General features: G+C 49.8%; 1 pseudogene; it reads right to left on the bottom strand.

Moving 5' to 3' along the window:
* Positions 1-20980, bottom strand: part of LOC129785706 (hydrocephalus-inducing protein homolog) — a 67344-nt pseudogene that overhangs the window by 39412 nt on the left and 6952 nt on the right.

Here is a 20980-nt window from a genome sequence, read left to right as displayed (position 1 = left end):
GCATCCTCCTGTAATGGAGCACCCAAAGGATTCCCCATTACCTCCTCCGCACTGTGCTTAGGAAGGGCTGTTGGCTTTCTTACAGGATGAAATACTCCAGCGCAGGAATATCTGGGAGCCAGCACAGAGCCTTTGTGCTGCCCAGTGTGACGGAGCCTCACAGAATGGACTGAAAGGACAATGAAACTGTTGGATAACACAAGACAGCGCTGCCGCATATCCAGGATGCCGTGGGCTATATATAATCATTATTGGTACTACAGCCATGATACGCTGGGGTTGCTGATCACTGAAACACTGCTTTTGGCCCATGGGGAAAAACAGGGCAGGAACCTTCATTCTGATTGCCTGGCAAAGACATGCTTAATACGCCACTTCATATATCAATCACCCTTCAAGCTACTCTTCTGCTTCTCAGCAGACGTTGATTGATCCACCAGGAAAGGAGACTAATGAATGGTCAGTTCTGCCCCAAAACGCATCCAGGGTTCATGGCACCTAAGAACATACTAGTGATTTCCACTGATGATAGAAGAGACAAGCTGCAGTCCAGGATGCCCTGCAAAGAGATGAAAACTACATTCTCCAGATATCCTTCACAGGCTAAGAATGGGATAGGCGGCGTCACATGGAAGTCTGCTTCTGGGGATGAACAAAACAGCCAAAACTGAGACTTTTGGCAAGTCCTGAGCCTCCTCTGCTCTGGCTGGAGTCAGTACAAACCGCAAGGGCTCAGCAATCTGAGTGATCTCAGGAACGTGAAACGCAACACAGCAAGGGCTGAACTTCAGCTAAACCCTGCTGCCTATCCACATCCATCCGTGGGTTTGCAGAGAGAAAAGACAAAGGCTTGATCTAGAGGCTAAGCCAATAGGATTTTCATTTTGTTTTCAAACAAGTTCCTGGAAGCTACTGATGGCAGTGCCAGCCTGGCAAGATGACAGGACCTTCGGTAGAAAGGGGGTTCTTAAAGGAAAGAGAAGAGAGGCATGCAGAGGTGGTTGTCTTCTCCAAAGTCTACACAAAACCACAGACTAATATCACAGCAAGGTAATGTTTTACTCTTGCGAGTAGCTGAGATGCCCACAGGTGTTCAGCCTCAAACATCAATAAACACGTAGGGCTGGGATTTAATGAGCTTCCTGCGTGTGTACAGTGGCCACTAACACACCACCAAGCCCTTGCAGAGGTGGCCTCATTTACCAAAGTAAGCTGATCCAGCTAAGCCCAGCATCAATTTCAGCTGAAGAAAGGGATTCAGCACCCCAACACACCGACATTCCCGGCTGGGAACCCCATGCTGATCTGTGCAGGAGCTGAGCAGTCAGCAGCGCCCCTGACAATTCCCCTCGGCCCATTTGCAACGCGATGCAGCCCCTACCACAGTTTCCCACCGCGGCCGAGATGCACAGGCTGTGCTTGCCCTGCTGCCAGCCGAGCACACCCGGTTCTGTAGTTACCGTCATCTTCACCAAACCCAAATGGCTCTAACACACCACACCAAACTCTCTGTCGTGCCACAGGTGACTGAAGAGCTCCACATCAGCTCCCTAATTAATCGTGTTTCATATGCCTTGATTTTTCCTGTGATCTCATGCCTCATTTTCCCCCATTTGTGATGAAACCTCGGTGCTTTCTCAAGCTGGCGGTTATCACTCACAGCTCCAGAGGCTGCTGCAGCACAGAGAAGCTGCCTGTGGTTAGACTGAGAAGGGCAGAGGCATCTCAGGGCAGTGGCTCAGGCCGTCCTGTGTAGGGCAGAAGACCCAGATCCTCTTCTGACATCCCCTGCCACCCTGAGCATTGCTGCCGCACTAAATACAGTGATCCCCAGCCAGTTCTTCCAGATCTACCCAAGAAATTCTTTTGTTATTATTTTTTATGCTTACGTTGCCCTAAGGAGATCTTGTCTATCGTGCAAGTGTTGGTGCTGGCTTAGAGGAAGGGGAAGATCTGAGGCCAGCTCATCACGCTTACTGACCAACCCAAACCACACATCCCAGTAGCTCTCTGGTGCTCAGTACCAAACCCCCCTGCAGCAGCCCCCCGCGTGCGGGCAGCCTAAGCAGCAGCTGCTGGCCAGCCTTCGGGACTGGGGGGCTGGCGGGAGCCTGCCAGGGAGGAGACGGCTCCGGCAGGGCTTGCTTCTCCACGCTGCAGGCTGGAATCACCACCCCTGACGCGTTTGACAAACACACAGATGTGGTGCTTCGGGACACAGTTTAGTGGTGGGCTTGGCAATCCGGGGTTAAGTTGGACTTGGTCATCTTCAAGGTCTTTTCCAACCTCCATCATTCTATGATTCTACGAGGCTGCTGGCATTTGCCCCACGCCTAGCAAGCAGCAATGGGGAGGAAACGGTGCTGGGGACCCCCTGCTTCCAGGGCCAGGCAGCAAAGCTCAGCGGCGGGGGAACAAGGCAGCCAGACCCCTCCCTGACCCAGGGCAAGGCAAGCTCTGCTCCACATTGTCTCCAGCTCCCAGCGTGCTGCACTGAAGAAGTCTGTTTAGCTGCTCTCTCCTGCCATATAGGAATAACCTGAATCTGGCACAGAGCAAGTTTTGCTGCCCAGGGCTCAGGAGGGGAGACATGACTTCACCCACTTCCTACGGGGATAGGAACTGAGCCAGCGCAGGAAAACTCACTCTGATTAACAACCACGGAGCCAGAATCAGACCCTGCTCGCACTTTCTACCTGCCCTTGAAGTAAGCAATTGAGGAGCCGAGGCTGAACTCCCCCATCTGTGCCCTGGGCGTGCAGAACCACAAAGGATGCTCTGAGCCTGGGTCTGCCATCCACAGCAAACAAGCCAAGATTTGCTTTAGCACAGCTCCTGCTCAGCAGCTGTCAGCCCTCCTGCAAGCTGTGTGGGAAGTTGAGGGAAAACAGGGTATTCATCTGCCAAACACCTAGACGGTTCCTCAGCAGGCTTTTAGCACAAGGCTGGAGGCTTCCAGCAGGACCAAAACCACCGAGAACTACTCCTGAGCCACACACGTTACCTCTCTTCTGGGGAAACCACTTTTTGGGGCTCTGAACCAAGGGGAGACAGAAGAGTAATGGAATAGGCAGTTCTGCTTGAGGGCTGCCTCCTCTTGGGTGTGCTGTCTCCTAAAATACTCCTATGGGTATGGGTTCTGATCTCCCCCCTCAAAGAGGGTGAGATCCTGCCCCAGGCTTTTGCTTCTGCATTAGACTCACAGAGCTACTGAAAGAGAGCCATCCGCATCACTACTTTTATTACTGACAGCAATAAAAGCATCTCAATACATAGCGTCCGTCGGCCACGCACAAGCTCTGTGGTGCTTTGCTAATTACTGAAGTTTTCTGTGCTGACAAAGAGATGCCAAGGGATGCAGCAACCGATGGGGAAAAACTGCACAGAGGAATTTCAATACCGCACCACAGATCCCCTGGGCTAGAAGCGTGTTGTAGCGCCTTGCCACAAGGGCCAGTGGGCACTGGAGGCACCCACATACAGGCACAGGATCTGGTCCTACACCTTGAAGACCACCCATCATACTATACTAGTACTCGTTGGAGACAGGAGCCTAATGTGAGTCAGCATTTAGGGAGCTCTGAGTAGAGAAGCAATTCTCCTTCCACAACTCCAAGCATCTCGCCGGCACCTCCTGTCTCTGGCAGCCTTCTTCACCTGCATGGAGCACCTGCCGTAGACGTTATTGTTTTGGATGGCATTGGACTGGTGGATTTGCTTTGCACCTCTGGCACACCTCTGGGAACCCGTCATGCATCTCCTCAGCCACGTGTCCCTGAGCAAAGCTCACCTTCCCACACCAAGCTGGTGCTACGCTGCCAGGTTGCAATAAATGTTGTTACTGCAGCAAGCTGGGTTTGGTGTACAATCAGCAGCACTCAGGGCAAGCAGCTTGGGCATCATCTCACTTGAGCAGGACTTGACAGCTGAAAGAATATCGAAACTTTATGAATACTGGATTGGTTGAGACTAGGACTTACCTCCATAAACTTATTTTCCCACATCCACACGGTCCACACAGGGTGGGCTGAATGTCATCTGGGAAAGGCCAAGTGACCGACAGGACTTTCAGTGGTATTGAAACCTTTTCCAAAGCTGTACGAGTGCTTCGCACGCAGGTTTCAGAAACCCTTTCAAGTACCATAATCTGATGTTAAGGTGCTGGACAGGGATATGCTGGAGCCCAGAACATCCCAAGTCACCCTCATTTCAGTACGAGCTGGGATTTTTCACACCCAGACACATGTACACAGGCGAAAAGGAGGAGTTTAGGCATGTAAAGCACTGAAGGACAAGTTTTCATTGTAAATCATTACGCTCATAGCAGCAAACATTTTCTCCACACTCATCCATAAATTTGGAGCAACAGAACCGCCACCACACACACAGTCTATCCAGGGGACAGTACCTGTGCTCCTAACCAGCCCAAAAGACACACAATTTAAATCAACCAAATCATACGCTAAGGGAAAAATTGTGACTTGTTCACATGGAAGAGCTCCATGCTTGCTTAAGCAATGCTAGGGACAGATCTGACCCAGCTTCAGCAGAAATTTAAGCAATGTTCACCTGATCCTGCGTAAGTCACCCTAAGAAGGGTGTGATCCATTGAGAACGACTGCTGCCTGCGAGCAAGTCAGTACTGATACACAGCCAAGCGAGGGAAACGCCTCCCAACACCTTAAACTGCTGTTTTGCTCTTAGCACTTCTGCTTCTTAATAAACACTCTGTTGGTGGCTCTGAAAGAGCAACCCGGCTGCTTTCTGTACGCGCGTCACAGGGAGCCTGCCGTGGTGCCGGACACATTAGCCAGGGCTCGCCACGCGAGGTCAGGGAACGCTGTCTGGTGCTCTGCACTACTCCTGCAATAAGCTCTGCACCACACCTCGAAAGACTGATTGATTACACGTTTCTGCTTCACTTTAGCAATTCATCTCAGCAGCCTTTCACTTACCTGTACGCTTCAAAGCTAGAGAGATAATCCCTTCATTATCCCCTTGCTCTCCTTCGCAATTCGTAGTTTATTTCAAAATAACTGCAACATTGTACTGGCAGGCAGGAATGAAATCCTGGGTTCATCTCCCAGGGAGCTGCACGTGTTCCTGGGAAAACACCCATCTCAGAGCCAGCAGAGAGTTTATCCCCGTGGCCTACCCACACAAATCACTTTTGCAAAGATTGACTATGGGGGAACCAGCTGTTTCAGTAAGAACAAGACTCTCAGGTTTTTCAAAGCAAGCCACGAAGATCCTGGCCCTAATTATTCGCTCACTCTGTTCCGTCACAAAGTATAAACCCTACGGCCCTAATCTCCACTGTCACTGCTCATCTGCCCCAGAGAAATTCTAGCCCTCTGAATTTTATCCTATAGATTCTGTATAGGCATACAAATAAGGCACGTTTTTGTGCTTCCCTAGCTGATATTTCAGTCACCCGTCCTAGAAACTGTTACCCAAAACAATAAGCTCCTCTGAGTGAGCATCAACCATTCTCCGTGAATATGTCAATAACTGGAAAACATTAGACAAAGATGAAATAAGTCGTGAGGCTACATAAGTGTTTGGAAGATACAGGAGCATTTGTAACTTCCACAAACCCAAGACAACTAAAATGCTCTTTGCCGGGCTAAAGCAGCACACAGTATCCCCTCGGTTAGGACACCACACTTCCAAGGACCAACGCTGAGGAACAGGGACAAACCAAACCTCCCTCTCAGGCGAGAGGAAACACACGCCAAGTGCCTTCACGCAACTGAGGAAGCGCCTCGTTCGGCACCACAACATACCCCTGCTGAGCCAAGGCCGACAGAAGCATTCTAACATGGCGCCTTTTCCTAAAGATATTCCCCGCTTACTCTTCAGTGAAGCGTAAAGCTGATGGTGTTTCTGTGGCCTGACCTCAGCTTCTCCTAGCCTAATATAAATGTTACACCTATCTCGGGAGGCAGCGAGCTCTTCCTGCCAAATCCCAAGAGCCCTCAAGTCCTGGCTGCATTAGTCCTGATGTCGTGAGCTGTGGGAGAAGGCAAAAAGAAAGAACAAGGCTCTGCGGCAAAACAACGTAGAAGCAGTGCAGGGGACAGATGTGTAAGAGACAGCGGCATTGGAGCGAGTCTGACAGAGGCACGCATTCCCACGTCGCGCTTCAAACATAGCACCGCCAAGGAATGAAGCTTCACACGTGCATATGCACACCGTAACGGAGAATCAAGGTTCCTCCCGCCTCCGACTCAGCAACTCCCAGCAAAACCCGATTCCAAAAAACCTCATTCCTGCTTGAGGGGATGCACTTTAAAAGCCCCCTAAACACCAACTATTTGTCACTTTTCTTTGAGGCAAAGCCGGGACAGGGGAGATACACCTGGAGAGGCAATTAAGGTGACCGGGACAACAGGGAATGATGGCAGATGGCAGTCATGGGGGGTGCTGGGTGGAGAGCACCCAGCCGACACCAGCATCCCCCAGGGAGAGACCGGCACACAGCCACACAGAACGAGGGCACACGCAGCCTTTGCCCCTTACCTGCTCACTTAAGCACCGAAACATACAGAGGTTTTGAAAGAAAAGGTTTTAGAAGTAGTCTGCAAAGCAAGCTTAACATTTTTCTGCTTTGAAAGGTCTCTGTTTTGAAGGACGCAGAGACTGGGCACCATGCAGTGCCCAGACCTTACCTGTGTCATAGTGAACTGTCAGGGGCCTGGAATAATCACCAGTCTTCTCTGGGTGGAAGTCCACCGTTACTTGCATGGCATCGCCAATCCCAAGAGTCCCAGCAGAGGGATCAACAGAGAAAGGGCTGCAACACGGAGAGGCACATCAGGATTATTGTGGGACCTTTGGGGACTACGTTCCTTCTGCCGTCCAGCTCACTCCAGCTCACCTGTATTAGCAAGGGGCCAAGAAACCACAGTCAGCAGCAGAAAAAGAGAACATACAGGGCCAGGAACTGAGCCACCGACCCAACTCCTGAAGAGCTCCAGCACTCAGAAGATCCTAAGCTATAAAATGACCTCGTCTCCCCCATACCCTGCATCCAGTTTTCTGCAGCAAGGCTCAAGAGTCTGACTGCTAGCGATACGATCGGAGGAGGGTTTTTGAAGGGCACGGAGATGGCAAGAGTTATTTGCATGCACTACTTGACACTGAGTTCCTCAGGAATCCGTCTTTTCCTGCCACCTATAAACCTCAAGAGATGCAAATGTCAAGGCAATACCTGTCCCAGTGAGATTACAGCCTGGAAATCAGACAGGGAGAACAGAAGTTTATTCTTGAATGACCGGAGAATAATTAGACTTTAATTGGCAGAATTAATCTATCTTTCTTTTTTTTTTTTTTTTTTTTACCTTGAAAGCATCCTGGGTTTGCCTCAGAAAGGGCACATTTTATCAGCATTTCAATGAAAGCTGTTCTAAGCAAAGAAAAATCTGTACGAGTGCAAAGGCAGATTAGAGTGATACAGAAACAAGAAAACAAGACACAAAAGGAGTATCCCATTTACAGCCTGAACAATTAAATCTCTAGCTAAATGAAGCACCGCTAGCAGGAGCATATCAAGGCACCTTCAACAGGAGGTTTTCTGCGTATTCACAAGCAATGCAGTCTGGGGCTCTGGGTTGTAATCCAGGCTTGGTAACTGTTTGCTTGGCCTACTAGAGAAATTCTGTGCAATGTGTGGGAAATAGTATGAAAATGTGTCGGTGTACTTTAGATTTAACAAGAGCAATTATGATTTGTCGCCAGGTAAACAGCTCTCAGCTGACAGACACATAATTCAGTCCTTTAATGCTCAGGGAAAAGTCAGATGCAACATGTTTCTGCACAACAGCAGCTGGGCTTTGCAGCTCTTGTACAGCCTCACTTAGAAAGCAAAAGTTATTGGATTTAGTGCTTTGCTGGTGGTCAATTTGTCACCTTAAAAATATTTTCTGCAGAGTTTTACAGTGATTGGGGAGTGCAGCCCACAGAAATAATGAGAAAAAATGGAGCCATGCGCAAGCTGAGCTTCGCTCATGGAAGCAGCGACAGCTGATGAAACTGCTGGAGTTCCTGCTCATTAAGGAGACACTGATGCAATTGGGGGCCTGACCTGCTCCCATCACGACTAGCAAGAACATCGCCAGTGACTAATGGGGAAGCATTGGGCCCGCAATGTTCACGTGCTGGACCTGAGGCTTTTGAGAGGGAGGAGGAAAGCCAAGGCGCCGCCAGCCTCAGAACCGGGCTGCTCTACATGGCCCTGCACCTGCGCTGGGGGTTGTGCCTGGTTATACTGGGCAGGGCTCTGCTGGTGCTTGGCGGGGATCACTGCCTGCTGTGGGAAAGGCACAGAAAAATTCCCCCCCACCTCTTTTAGTTTGTTGTTTTTACCAGAAACATTGCCAGAACAGAAAAGCTGCCGGTTAAGGGCCACACTTCAGCACTACCTCCCATCCCATGCCCTTCCTACTCCATCCCCATGTCTGCATACCCCTGCCCTCAGATAGCTGGGATGGGAATGACACTCCTGAGGATGACTTCAGGGGATGCCCGAGAAAGGAGATACCTTCACATCTTCAAATTACCAGAGAAGAGGATCCCACCGAGGTCAGGACTCATTCTCAGGACTGAGAAACAGAGCACAAGTCAGACACCGCACCTCCTGCCTCCCACCCCACGCTGTACGTGCAGGACAACTTGGTTCCTGATGTAGCAGGAGCTTGGTATCCCTCACGTAGACCTGCTTCTCCAAGACCCAGAGGGATGTAAGGTCCATGCTTCACCTGAACTCTGAACTTCAGTCCACATCACTAAGCTGTTCCCTGCAGCCTACAGATAAGAGATGCTAAGGAAACGTCCCTGACACACTAATAGCCACACGGAAACCACTGCCAACAGATGAAGCTGGCAGGCTAAACTTTGGCCTTTTAGCCATTAATTGTGAGCTGTTCTTTACGGTAATTCTTGTCCTGTTAGATCTACCCTTGTAATGAATAACTACCGCTCCTGACAAAACAGGAAAGATAAGGTTTGGAGGTTTATTAATAGCTCTTCTTCTGACATGCTTTTCAACTACGTCCATTTGTACGTTTGCTTTGTTGTACAACATCTAAACTTTCACAGGTCCAGATCTCCCAACGGTGCCTTGCAATCCCCAGCTTGTATAAACTCATCTAGCCGCACCAATCTGAGGGAGACCTTCCCAGCAGAACCTGCTGAGATCTTGCCCGTAATTGCCCTTCAGAAAGGGAACAACACCAGATTAGTAAGCAATTTCATTGTGATCTGTCTTGGCGTTTACATCTTGCTTGCTTTCACCAGGCATCAGCTCCCCAAGCTGGGCAAAAGTTAAATCCCATGAGGATAGCACGGGCAAAATACTCCTGACAATTTAGCAACCAACTGACAAGTGAACAACGCTGACAGTTCTGTGGCTCAGCTTTCGCGACTACCGCGCTGCCTTTCCTCCGGGAACCATACGTTTAGTCAGTGCAGCGTGCAACGAGGCTGCAACATACTTCGTCCCATGGTATGTTTCTCTTCTACAACCAAAACCCCTTTACTCCTCTGGTGCCTTAATTTGCATTATAAAATCATCTGAGTTTGTGAGAATTGATTTCATTAAAAGCTGCCTCCAACCCCAAGACCGACAGTAAAATTACTGGTGATTGAATTGCCCCCTCTGTCAACTAAGACCTATTGCAGGAAAAAAACCCCAAAGATCACTTAATCTTGGCATACGTAATGTTTTGGTAATGGTATAAAAGCCAAAGTCGAGCACTGTAACCACTCCAGTAAACACAGTCTGTTAGGTCAAAGCATCCAAGACTCCATCTCCATACTGAAAAAATCCTGCACAGAGCCAGCATCTCACAAGCTCTCTCTTTCCCTCTTTCCCTGCACGTAGGCTCTGTTGTCACATCCCTGTACATCCCATGGTAACTCTCCAGCCCCACACCTCCATGTAGTATAATGGGTACTGCAGGGAGGGATGCAAGGCGGCTCCTGGCACTGTGCCATGTAGGATCATTTCCTGAGCTTCCAGAGCTTGATGGGACATTCCTAAATGGACCTTCTCAGACAGATCCTCTCTAACCCATAGCACAGCATAGCACAGTGTAACGTCAGGAAAAGGCAGTGCTGCACTGAGATCTGCTTCCAGGCACCATTTTCAACTGAAATGTACTGGAATGACATTTATCTCCGTGAATGCCGTGGAGAAGAAACTCACTAACCAGCCTTAACAATGAGAACGGCAGGAAAAGACTTTCTATATTTATACTATTATTATTTTTTTTATTACTACACTATGCAGTGAACAGCTGGGTATGGGCATGCAGGGGGAGGACAGGCACAGAGCCAAGCTGCATAATGGGGAGTGCTTTGGTGTCAGGGTTCCCACACACACACACACACACACACCCTTTACGAAAGAGGAGTCAAAACGTGTCCATGTTTTCTGGTAGATACCACGGCAAGGGAGAGTTCTGAACAAGCAACAGCAGAAGGATGCTGAATTGGCCCCGTGGATTCATTTGAGAGCTCTGCCGTGGAGTAAAATACACCACACAAGTCCTTAGATAAAGTTGTAAGAGGCAAGGAATGTCCTTATGAAGTGACCCGCTGCAAGAGCAGAGCTCGCAGTACTGACCGAGAGGAAAGGTTAGCATTGGAGATGGGCTGAAAAATGCACTGAAGGTGAAAGCTGGTAGGTTACGCTTGATGCCAAGGGAATTTTGAGAAAGGAGGCAGAGAGAAGTGATACGAGCGGCGCACTGGACTAGGAAACTGTGGCGCCTGCAGCTGCCTTGCAAAGGGGCAAGAGCCTGAATTCGCCCAGGCCAGAAGACAGAAGTTGCAGCAACTAAGAAGTCTCAGTTGTGCAGAGAGAGAATGAAGGACACAGAGGCCAGCTGATGGTCCACAAACTTTGATCTCTCATTCCCTTCTACTCCACTAAGCCTCCTCCCCCTCTCACGTGCACGCATGCTTACACATAGCGGCACACAAAACTATTATGTGATATTGATGTTGGCTTTAACACAACACTACATCCGTACTCAGCAAAAGTTAAGCACACACTAAAGCTGCTTCAGTTCTCCACTAAATAGGAAGAGACTAAAACAGTCCTGAATGTAAGTCTGTAAGGCTGGCACTCCTACCACCTATGCCATAACTCTTAAATACTGCGTCTCGTATCTACACATTAAGCTCTCCAGGACAGGAAACACCACGCATTAATGTCCAAAGCACAGGTTTAAGTGTTTGTGATGCTGAACAATCATTACGGGAGTCATTCAAAAGAATGCAATGACATTAAACTAAAAACTTCCCCTGTCGTTAATAATGATGCAGCCTTGGTCACAGCCTCTAACGCAGGGAAATTAATCCCCTGACATGAGGAGGAAAACGGTCTCTCCCGCGAAAGCCTCTGTAAGTAGAGTTGTTCAAAGACAATTAACAGCTAATGACCTACTCGCCTGTGGAGCAGTGTATTGGTGAGACTCTCCAGCCAACTTGTCATGCCAGCTGGGAGGCCAGTTCTTTTCTGCTGGGGCTGCTGGAGCCCCTGAGCTCACCTGGGACCTCGGGGCAGGCACCTGAGCAACTGCTCACAGCACAAGCAGCAGGGAACCCACTGTCACCCAGCGCAGTCCCCAGCACTGGCTGGAGAAACCACTCCTGGCACACCATGGCCTCATCGCACAGGGAGAACGTGGTTGTTCTGCTCCCAGGCTGCAAGGGGACGTGGTGACCTGGTCAAGAGTGGGGAGCACTCGGATTTTGAGTGGAGGATACAAGCTTGGGGGAGTACAGTCGAGATACTGGAGGGCTGGGCTGCTATTCAGGGGACACAGCAGAACCGCATGCAGCCGAGGGATGGAAAATGCAAAAACCTGTATTTGGGATGGAAGAATCCCTGGCAGTGCAGGCTGGTGGGCACGAAAGCCTTTCTACAGCAGAGGAGCTTAGGGGCTGGAGCACAGCACATACAGGGAGATGCTGGGATAAATGGCTTTGCACAGCCTTGAGAAGGAAAGACGAAGGCTGGTATCACTTGGTCTTACTTTTCGTGTTGAGTGCACACCTGATCAAACTTTGACACTGGTCTTGCTCTGAGCACTGTGTTTGCTCACATGATCTCCAGAGGTCTCTTCCAAAGTTATTCTAGGATTTTATCTTCTCCAGCAGCCCAATTCCATTTCACATGTTCCCCGAATTTCTCATATTATTTCTTATACATCTGTGCACATATATAGGCAGATGGTAGACACACAGGCATTAGAGGAACTCAACCTTTAAGAAAGTTCCCAATGAGGAATTCGTTATGACATTTCGCTGAACACTTAAAGCAAAAAAAAATAAAAGAGCAGAAAGACAGGAACCTCAGAGTATTTAAAAAAGAAATCTGAATGAAAGTGGGGGCGACCTAATTAGAATAAAACGCTGCTTATATTCAAAGATCATCAGTTTGAAATTTCAGACTGGCTTTCAAAAGTTCATAACGAAATGGAAGAGATGACTGATGCCTTTGGCTGACATGGGAAATCTTACCAGCTTTTGATCTCTGCGCACACGCAATCCAGTTATTCAGAATTGTACTTTCTTGTGTAGTTTGAAATAAAGCTTTCGTAACGCTTCCCATCCCTTTGTTGCAAATCAGGACTGAAACATTCAATTGGTGAAGTTCAGCATAAAATCCATATCAAGCAGGATTCAACGTACGCCGTATCACGCGATAGAACAGTTGGCAAGGACATTGCCAAGAGATGCTACACACGACTGGGTACTTGTTTTGGTGGTGACAAGTAGATCTGGAAATCCCAGAGGGAAGCTGTACAGGGATTTACAAGTTCCTGCCTATGTATTTCCACAGTGAAAAGAAGCAGCCTGCTTGAACAGCATCCTGGAAGCCTGCTTCAACAGCCTTGCCAGGCTTTGGTAGAAGCCTCTTGGACCTTCGCATTTCCCAGGAGAAAGAGCAAAGAGCCTTCTCTTGACCCCTGTTTTCCTGGGGAAGAAACCGAAGCAACTCAGGTGCACTAAGGCAGACGGCACGTCTTTGCTGCATTCTGGACCTCAGCTCCTACACCAAAACCTCTGGGACCAAGCAACACGGAGCTAACTACCAGCCAGCTGAAGTGGTTTCCTTGCAGGTGCAGTTTCCAAAACGCATTACCCTCTCCAGTTCAGCAAACTGGAAAACCAGTGACTGTCTTCTCAGACCAAGAGGAACAGTACAGGCTGTCCACGACACAGCACACATCAGGCGCTTGACCAGGAGACTGCCGAAATGCCACGTGCTTGTGGCCTCCCAGGGAATGGGTATATTTGGTCAATAGGGCCACATAACCACTTCAGAAGGTACTGAAGATCAAGGGGGTTGCTGGTAGCTACTACAGCATGCTAGAGCACTTTCCAGGAGATCTGAGAGAGACAAAGCTCTAGAAAAGGCTCCCAACCCACGCACCAGGCATTTGCTGCACCTTTTGCCTGTGCGCCCATCGGCATTCTGCTTTGGGGCTAAAGTGCAGGTTTGAAGCCGCTGCCAGCTCATCTCCACTTAAGAGCTCATTCTAATGAAGAATAGTGGATCCCAGGGACCAGATCAAACCTACTGGAAAACCAGGTTCTGGACCCCACAGGGTTTTTGTCAGGGTCTCAATACCAGTTGCTTTGATCTATCATCTCTGATTGCACTTGCTACTATAGACAAACTGCTGGTAAAGCTGATGATAAATTCTTAAATGTCTCTTCCACCAGCTCAGAGCTTGCCCATTTCTTAACACTGCCTTTGGTCTTCAGGAACTGAGCTCCTAGAGCTGTCGTCTGCCACGCAGGATCTTACACAGCCCGAGGGCAGTCCAGCTGCCTTCCTACATTTGCTCGTTCAATCTAACAGAATCAGTCTTGCACGACTGTGCACTGAAGACACCGTTGCACTATAAAACTCCACTCTGCAGCTTGCAGAGTTTTAGCAGAGGCTGCGCCATGCTTCAAACACTATAATCAACAGCAAACCCCACGTGCCCTGCCCATTTCCAGCCACGGCAGCAGTACAGCAGCTCACACGCTCTGGCTCCTTTTTGTCGCTGTTTACCAACTGTATTATCACACAACAGTGTTTTGCACAAAAAGAGATGAGCTCCCTACCTCTGAGGGCTGATGCAGTAGCGGGCCGCCCCGTTACCGATGTTGCGAACCAGCAGTGTTTTCTGGGTGCTGTACTTGACTGGACAGGCTGAGAAGTTCACCTGGTCGGGGAAGGCCAGGATAGCTCGGGCACCTATAGCTCGGAGAGGCACAACAAACTTCTCCCCTTTCTGTGATGCAGATGAGCTCGTGGAAATAATCCTGCGGGGAAAGAAACAATCTCAGCACAATGCTTTTAGTACTTTCCCCACGGCAGAAGGAAAACTGCTGTTTTCTATGGCTGTAGCAGTATCATTCAGTAACGCAACAGTACTTTTTACCTTCATGAGCTTTCATTCCAGTAGCATGACTTGCACAGGGTCGTTAACTTGCAAAGGAGAAACAACCCCATTGATTCACCTGCTTTTGCAGCAAGCTGGCAGCACCACAATTATCTGATGCTTTGATTCCGAGACACCAGAACAGTCTCTTCATGCAAGGGATCACAGCACTAACGCAACCTGCTTCGATCGCCACTGCAGACTATGGGAAGCACCACTGAGAACCCAGCTGTGCCACAGCACTAACTCCAGTGCCAGCAACGCGGCGACCTCGTTGAAGCTTGGCAGGGGATGCTCAGGTACACTTTCAAAAGGACTTCACCACATGCATAGTCAATGGTCAGTCTTCGGTGAAATACTTCACAAGCTGGACACGGTAATTGCGGCAGCGTCAGGGCAGTGCAGGGTACGGCTGTATTTCCTGCCCCTTCTCACAGCGTTATAGGGCCAAGGCTGGGGACACGCACCCTTCAAAAGCCACCTGATCCATCTCCCCACACCAGAGCTGGCTCAGCTCCAGACCCAAACTGTTTTTGCGAGAGGTTTCACAAGTACCTAAAAGCGCTAACAGTTGCACCCCTGCCCTCAGCAGCCTATGCCACCTCTGCGCTAGAATTAAAGGGTGTTAGTTCTTCCTGTGTCTGAACTCCGTTTCCCTTTACATCTCACCCAGCCTCAGGGGGCACAGGAGACAGCTCTGGCTGATGCCGTAATCACACCCCTCTGTAAGGTCTGTTCTAGAGGAGTAAGTGACGGCGTGCCTGGTTAGCACACCCACCCCAGGCAGGCGGCATCGGGAGCTGCACACGGGGGACACTCAGACACCCCACCAGAGCAAAGCCGGCTGTGCAGTCCCAGCCACTGCCTTCTGCAGAACAGAGCCAGGCAATCCCCCCCGCGCCCCGGCTGTCTGGCGTTTAGCAGCAGGAAGGCAAATCAAATTACCAAAACCATGTTACTGTAGAGATGAGCAGAGCAGTCTCCAGATGTATGGCGTGGCATCGCTGCGCTGGAACTATCACCTTGCCCCCACTGAAATCAGTGGTAAATCTGCTGCCATAGGGCCAGGAGCCATTACCCCCAGCAGCGCTCTTATGGATGAGCTGATAAAAACTCTGCTTCTCGTCACTCACTGGCTGCCCTGATTTTTTCCTCAGTGCTTTTAATTAATTTGATATTTTTATCACTGTTGAAGCAGCAAGCGCTTTAGGATTTTAATGATTTAGGAATTGCATACAGCAGCAAACTCCCTTCAGCAGAACCGATCCAGCCTCCGCCACAGCTGGGATTTCCTGCTCCTGTCCCCATCCCCTCCTGGAAGGGCCCTAAGGCAGCCAGCCCAGGCACAGACACGCACCTATTGCTCTAACGCAAGCGCTGACAGCCAGCGCCTCACCCACCACCCAGCACCTCGCCTACCACCTGCTCAGCTGGGGTTTAAGCTTGTCAATACAGATGCTGCCCCATCCAAGACAAAAAGAATAATCTCCTTTTCTAGACATCTCAAATATTCACCCTAGAAACTGCAGAAGGGCTTTTGCTTTTCCTATTTGGAAGGTAAAATACTAGGAAGGGAACTGCAGCAAGCAACCTGCATGATTTAATACCGCATTTCAGGAAAGCGTTTCATCTTCAGCAAGTCGTTCTGAGTTAGCAATTTTGTACTCAATCTTGCAGCCTAAGCCCTCTAAAATAAAAGCTATGGGCAGCCCATATGAATTTAAAGCACCTATTATCTGGCTACTTCACGTCCTGCACTGTTTCGATCCTCAGAAACTCATTAGCAAATGAAGAATGTTATTTGCTTTTGTTGTTGTTGTTCTTTTGGCCACACTACTGTTAACAAAGGCATTGCAAAGCCAATTGAAAGCTACCTGCCTTATTAAGTCTTGGCATGCCATATTTACTTAGCTCCCTCTTCCAGGTGCCAGGTAGGCAGAGGAGGATGCAAGTTCAGATCAGCAGGAGGATAAAGAAAAAAGGAACTTCAACAACTGGAGCTACTTGGAGCAAGTAAAAGGAAGTAATTGTCAAGGTGTTGTCATTGCTAAGGAGCAAATGGATCAACAGCAATGCAATTAAGAGCCCAAGAAATAAATCCCCCCCAAAAGCAAGCACAGGCAGCCTTCCCAGCTCCGTTGCTGGTGAGGGGCGCTGGGACCACCTGCACAGCAATGCACAAGGGATTTCTCCAGGGACCTGAGGGCAAGGCTAAAGCAACAAGGATTTGGTTTCACAGAGACAACCACGACCTTGAGAGAGAAAGATGCCTCTCGCCATTCATGCAGATGCACATTATGCTCCAAGCCCCCTCTCCAGGGACACCGTGGGACATGGCATCCCGTGCAAGGCTTGACTCAGCACTTCAGAGCGGGCTGACCCTTCAGCCACGCTCTACCACCCCACCAACGTGGGACCTTGCACCAGGCTGAATGCAGCGCCAGCCCAAACAGGGGGAAACCCAAGGCAAGAGGGGTGCTAGGCAGAAGCTGGCTGCTTGTGCCACTGTGAACCCATGGTCCCTTAAGCTTTTGAAAGCTGAATTGCCCTCCCTTGGGGGCAACAGGTTGCAAAGTCTCTACTTCAGCACTGCCTCGTGTTACTAGGGCACTAACCCTGCTACGCACTTGCTTGCAGCCTAGGGGCACAGTTGAGACCAGTTCAAAATGTTGTTCTGCTTCGCAACTGCAAACCCTTAGCAGACTGTTTAAGACCAGGTTTCTAAATAAACGTGCCTGGATGACAGAGGGGTTGCATCCCATCTATGCTTTAAAGTTTGCTGTGTTTAGACACAGCTTCAGGCTATAGGTTTTCATGAAAACACGACTTCATCCTGCATACAACTCCCCTCTCAGTTTCACAGAAGATACAGACAGTTGTACGATGGCTCCCCTTCTCGTGCTCCCCTGTGACAAGCAGTAAATTACAAGCTCTGGCCTTCCAGGTATCACCACTGGCGTCTGAACTGGCACCCACTGAGACTGAAGCAGCTGCTCGTCTTGGGTGTTGTTTCAGGCTCTTTGTAAACTCAGGCTAACAGTAATTACTGTCGCAGCAATATCAAGCCTAACTGCCCAGAACCCCAAACTCAGATGTCAGTTTCCCTGCATAACCTATCCCAAATGCTTCACTGAATTCCTTGCAGCAGCCAACCTGCAAAGAAAAGATCCTTGTAGCATGAGGTAACACAGCAAGCCAAGCAGGGAAAGCTCCTGCTGAAACCCTGATATAAAAAAAGGCTGGAAAATAAGGGCCGTGACAACAGAGGAGAGACCAGAGGATGAAGATCCGTTCGCAGCAGAGGGGGTGCCCCTGCGCCTGCCCCCCTCAGCCGCCGGTTCGCAGGAGTCTTTGAAATGAGTCACTTGGCTTCAGGTTCCTGTGGCGCCGCGCCATTTGCCTTGGTCTTCTGCCCCTTTCCTCCTCACAAGAGTCATCTTAAAAGTATTCTTGGAATAGCTTCTGTGCACAACAAAACATCTAGCAGGGCTGGGCTGAATTTTAAAGGACTTCATTTCAGTCATGCAATAACTCACCGTCCTGTCATATTTCAGAGTAATCAATGTGCATTAATTCAGTCTCCACTGAGCATCAGCAATGAATTTCACAAACCTCACAGACTGAACTTGCACTGCCTGAAAACAGTGCACTGCTACAGTGAAAAGAGCAAGAGGACAACACAGAATAAGCTCTGCTATGTTTTTATGTGCTTCTTGCTTCCTTCTTCCTTTACAATAAACTACTAATAAGCCTGAAGGACGCACAAATGGAAGTATTTCTGTCTGTTGTTTATCTGCCGGTCAGTGCCACAATGGTTTCCAGTTCAGCAGAGGCCGTCAGACCATAACACAAGAACACACGGGAACAGGGGCTGGCACGAGAACACCCACGCTGTACAATGGAGCCATAAAACAGAAACGTGCAAATCAGAAGCAGCAAGAGTAACAAACTGGAAATGTTGCCCAGCAGAAAAATTAGCAGTTCATTTATAACGCAAGTGCCAATAAACCAAGAGGCGCGTCAGCTATTCCTTTTCTGACAGTCTGACCACGTGGCACATTCCCAAATGACTGCGAGACAGTAGGAAACTGCTCATTTTCCAAGAAAGGGCTACGTGGCATTTCAGCCACTAACAACTCACATGGCCCTATTACTTAGGGCTGAGGCACAATTTTACTCCTTTCAATCAGGAGTGACTTCACTGAAGTCAGACTTACTCCAGGGAAGAACAGATTCAAAGCAAGAGAATGACACAAACCGGCTCCTCATCAGGAAGACCCAGACCCCACTTCACTGGGTTACCCACAGTCCCTGTGGATCATGCAGTATCAGAGATGTAGGAGTTATTCAAAGGCAGCACTCCTGAGCCTTCCACAACTAACACACAGATACTCTGCAGGCAAGCAACTGCAAGCCCAACACAGGTGGCTTTACAGAACCATCTCCCAAAGCCTGCCTCTTGGCTAAGGGCTTTTCAAGGTGCTCTGCACATCCTGACCATGCTACTGATGCATTTCTAGCTGAGCGACAGCACTCCGGCACTTTCCTGACTCACACTCCATCAAGTACGAGACAAAAAGTTCGATTTATACAACATTCTGGTTCTGCTGTAGAGTCCCCATGTGCTCCTCACCAAGCAGCCCACATCCCTCTCCCAATGCCCTGCAAGGAGCACAAAACCCAGGTCGGCAGAAACCACCAGGGTGTCGCTCGAGCTGTGCAGAGGACCTCGCTGGCACAGCTCCCTAATGCCACACACTCACCAGTTCAAGGGCAAGACAAGGGACAAAGTACTGGACATGAGTGGTCCTGGGAGTTACCTCACCCTACTTCTATTTGGGGTGATGTTCATGTGTTGCTCTGCTGCTTCTCTGTAGTTGAAGAGCAGCTCTTTGCCCTTCATGGGAACCGATTTACTTCCATCCCAAAAATGAATGCTCATGAATACTAGTCAATCACATTTTAAAGGAAGCAGTGTCCCCTGCAAAGCCTACCTCGGTGGGATTAAGCTCTTATGTCACTTGGGCAGTATGGAGAACTGCCCTAAGCCAACATCATTTTAACCTTCCATACGAATGACGTAAAACAATTTCTCAGTCCCTCCGCAAAGCAACAGATCATTTCACAAGCATGGGGAGCCAGGCACCACAGGGCATTTCCTCTCTAGTTTGCTACAGCCATGCTGTTTGAGGATAGGACAGGGTGTTCAACTACATCTAAGCAGCAAACGGAAGATGAGAGAACAGCTGTGCCCAAAGAGAGCCTGCACCTCTGGCCTGGCACAGAAACACCAGCTGGCTCAGAGCGACCCCCTCACCTTGCATCACCCACAAAGTCACGCAAAGAACTGTGCCAAGAGGCAGCAGAGTGCTGGTGTAAAGAGTCAGCCTGTCTGTCTGTGTTCCCCTGCAGGGCTTCCTCCCTTCCATGCCAGGTACTAAACCCTTTTGCGTTAACAAGCCTCCAGGTAACACCGCCGCCCCTTCACATCACGGCACAGTGCCAGACTTGCCAGGGCCACAGCACCGATGTTCCAACCTCCGAGCAAAAGCATGGCACACGGGGCAGGGAATAGGTGCCAGCTGACACAGCAACCACAGCCCCATGCACGCAGGCACAGCCACACCAGCGTGACTGCCCAAAGGCTCCAGGCTAACACTCTGCCTGCAGATGCTACCTGCCCCTTCACTCCTGTGTGCGCTCCAGATGCCTCAGTCCTCTGCAGCACACCAGCCTCCTGCTGGTTAAAGACATCTGGAGCTCAGCGTGTCTGGGCCAGGCTGGCTCCCTGCCACGAGCACAGCGCATCTTCTCCCCTAGAATCACAGCTGGAGCACAGGCGGGCAAGTATCCTCAGGGGCAGCACAGCGGCAAGGCTGGAACACAGAGGGTATGAAAAAGCATCACCTTCGCTCCAGCCCAGGGTGAGGCAGGGAACTGGTTGCCAGACGGGAAAGGGGAAAGCTCTCTGGATCTAGCCATTCCCCTAGCGTTTTCCATCATAATTAAGCCCCTAACATCGAGTAGAGAGGTGCGATGGCTAAACACCTTATCAGCACCCCTCCCTGCCATTTCCCTACTGTCCCACGTGCGCCTTCCCCTGAAAACGCCCAGGAAAGCACAGGGAGGGAACGCACAGCTCGTCAGTCCCTGCTGCGGTGGCATCGCATGGTGCTGCCAGCCAGGATGTGACCAGCTGCAGGCTGCCTGACCACAGCCTAGAGCAAACCTCGCAGCACGGCATGGGCTATGACCGGTGTGCAAGAAAAGTGCCGGCTTCAGACAGAATGTTCCGCCGTCTCACTACTGCGGCCAACACGATATGCATTCAAGAAGCAACTCCAGTTTTCAAAGGTGGTGGTCCTCACTCTGATCAGGCTCAGCTTTGGGTCCTCCAAACAACAGGTTTGTATTTATGCAAACAGGCTTTTGTATTTATAATTATCAGAGCAAACCCGTAATTATGCAGCAATAGTCAGATACTAGAAACCAACACCATGAGAGGCCACCCCACCACACAGTGCACTCTT

Source organism: Falco peregrinus, chromosome 14, assembly GCF_023634155.1.
Source record: "Falco peregrinus isolate bFalPer1 chromosome 14, bFalPer1.pri, whole genome shotgun sequence".
Classification (NCBI taxonomy): Eukaryota; Metazoa; Chordata; class Aves; order Falconiformes; family Falconidae; genus Falco; species Falco peregrinus.
This window is presented reverse-complemented; position numbering and strand designations above follow the sequence as displayed.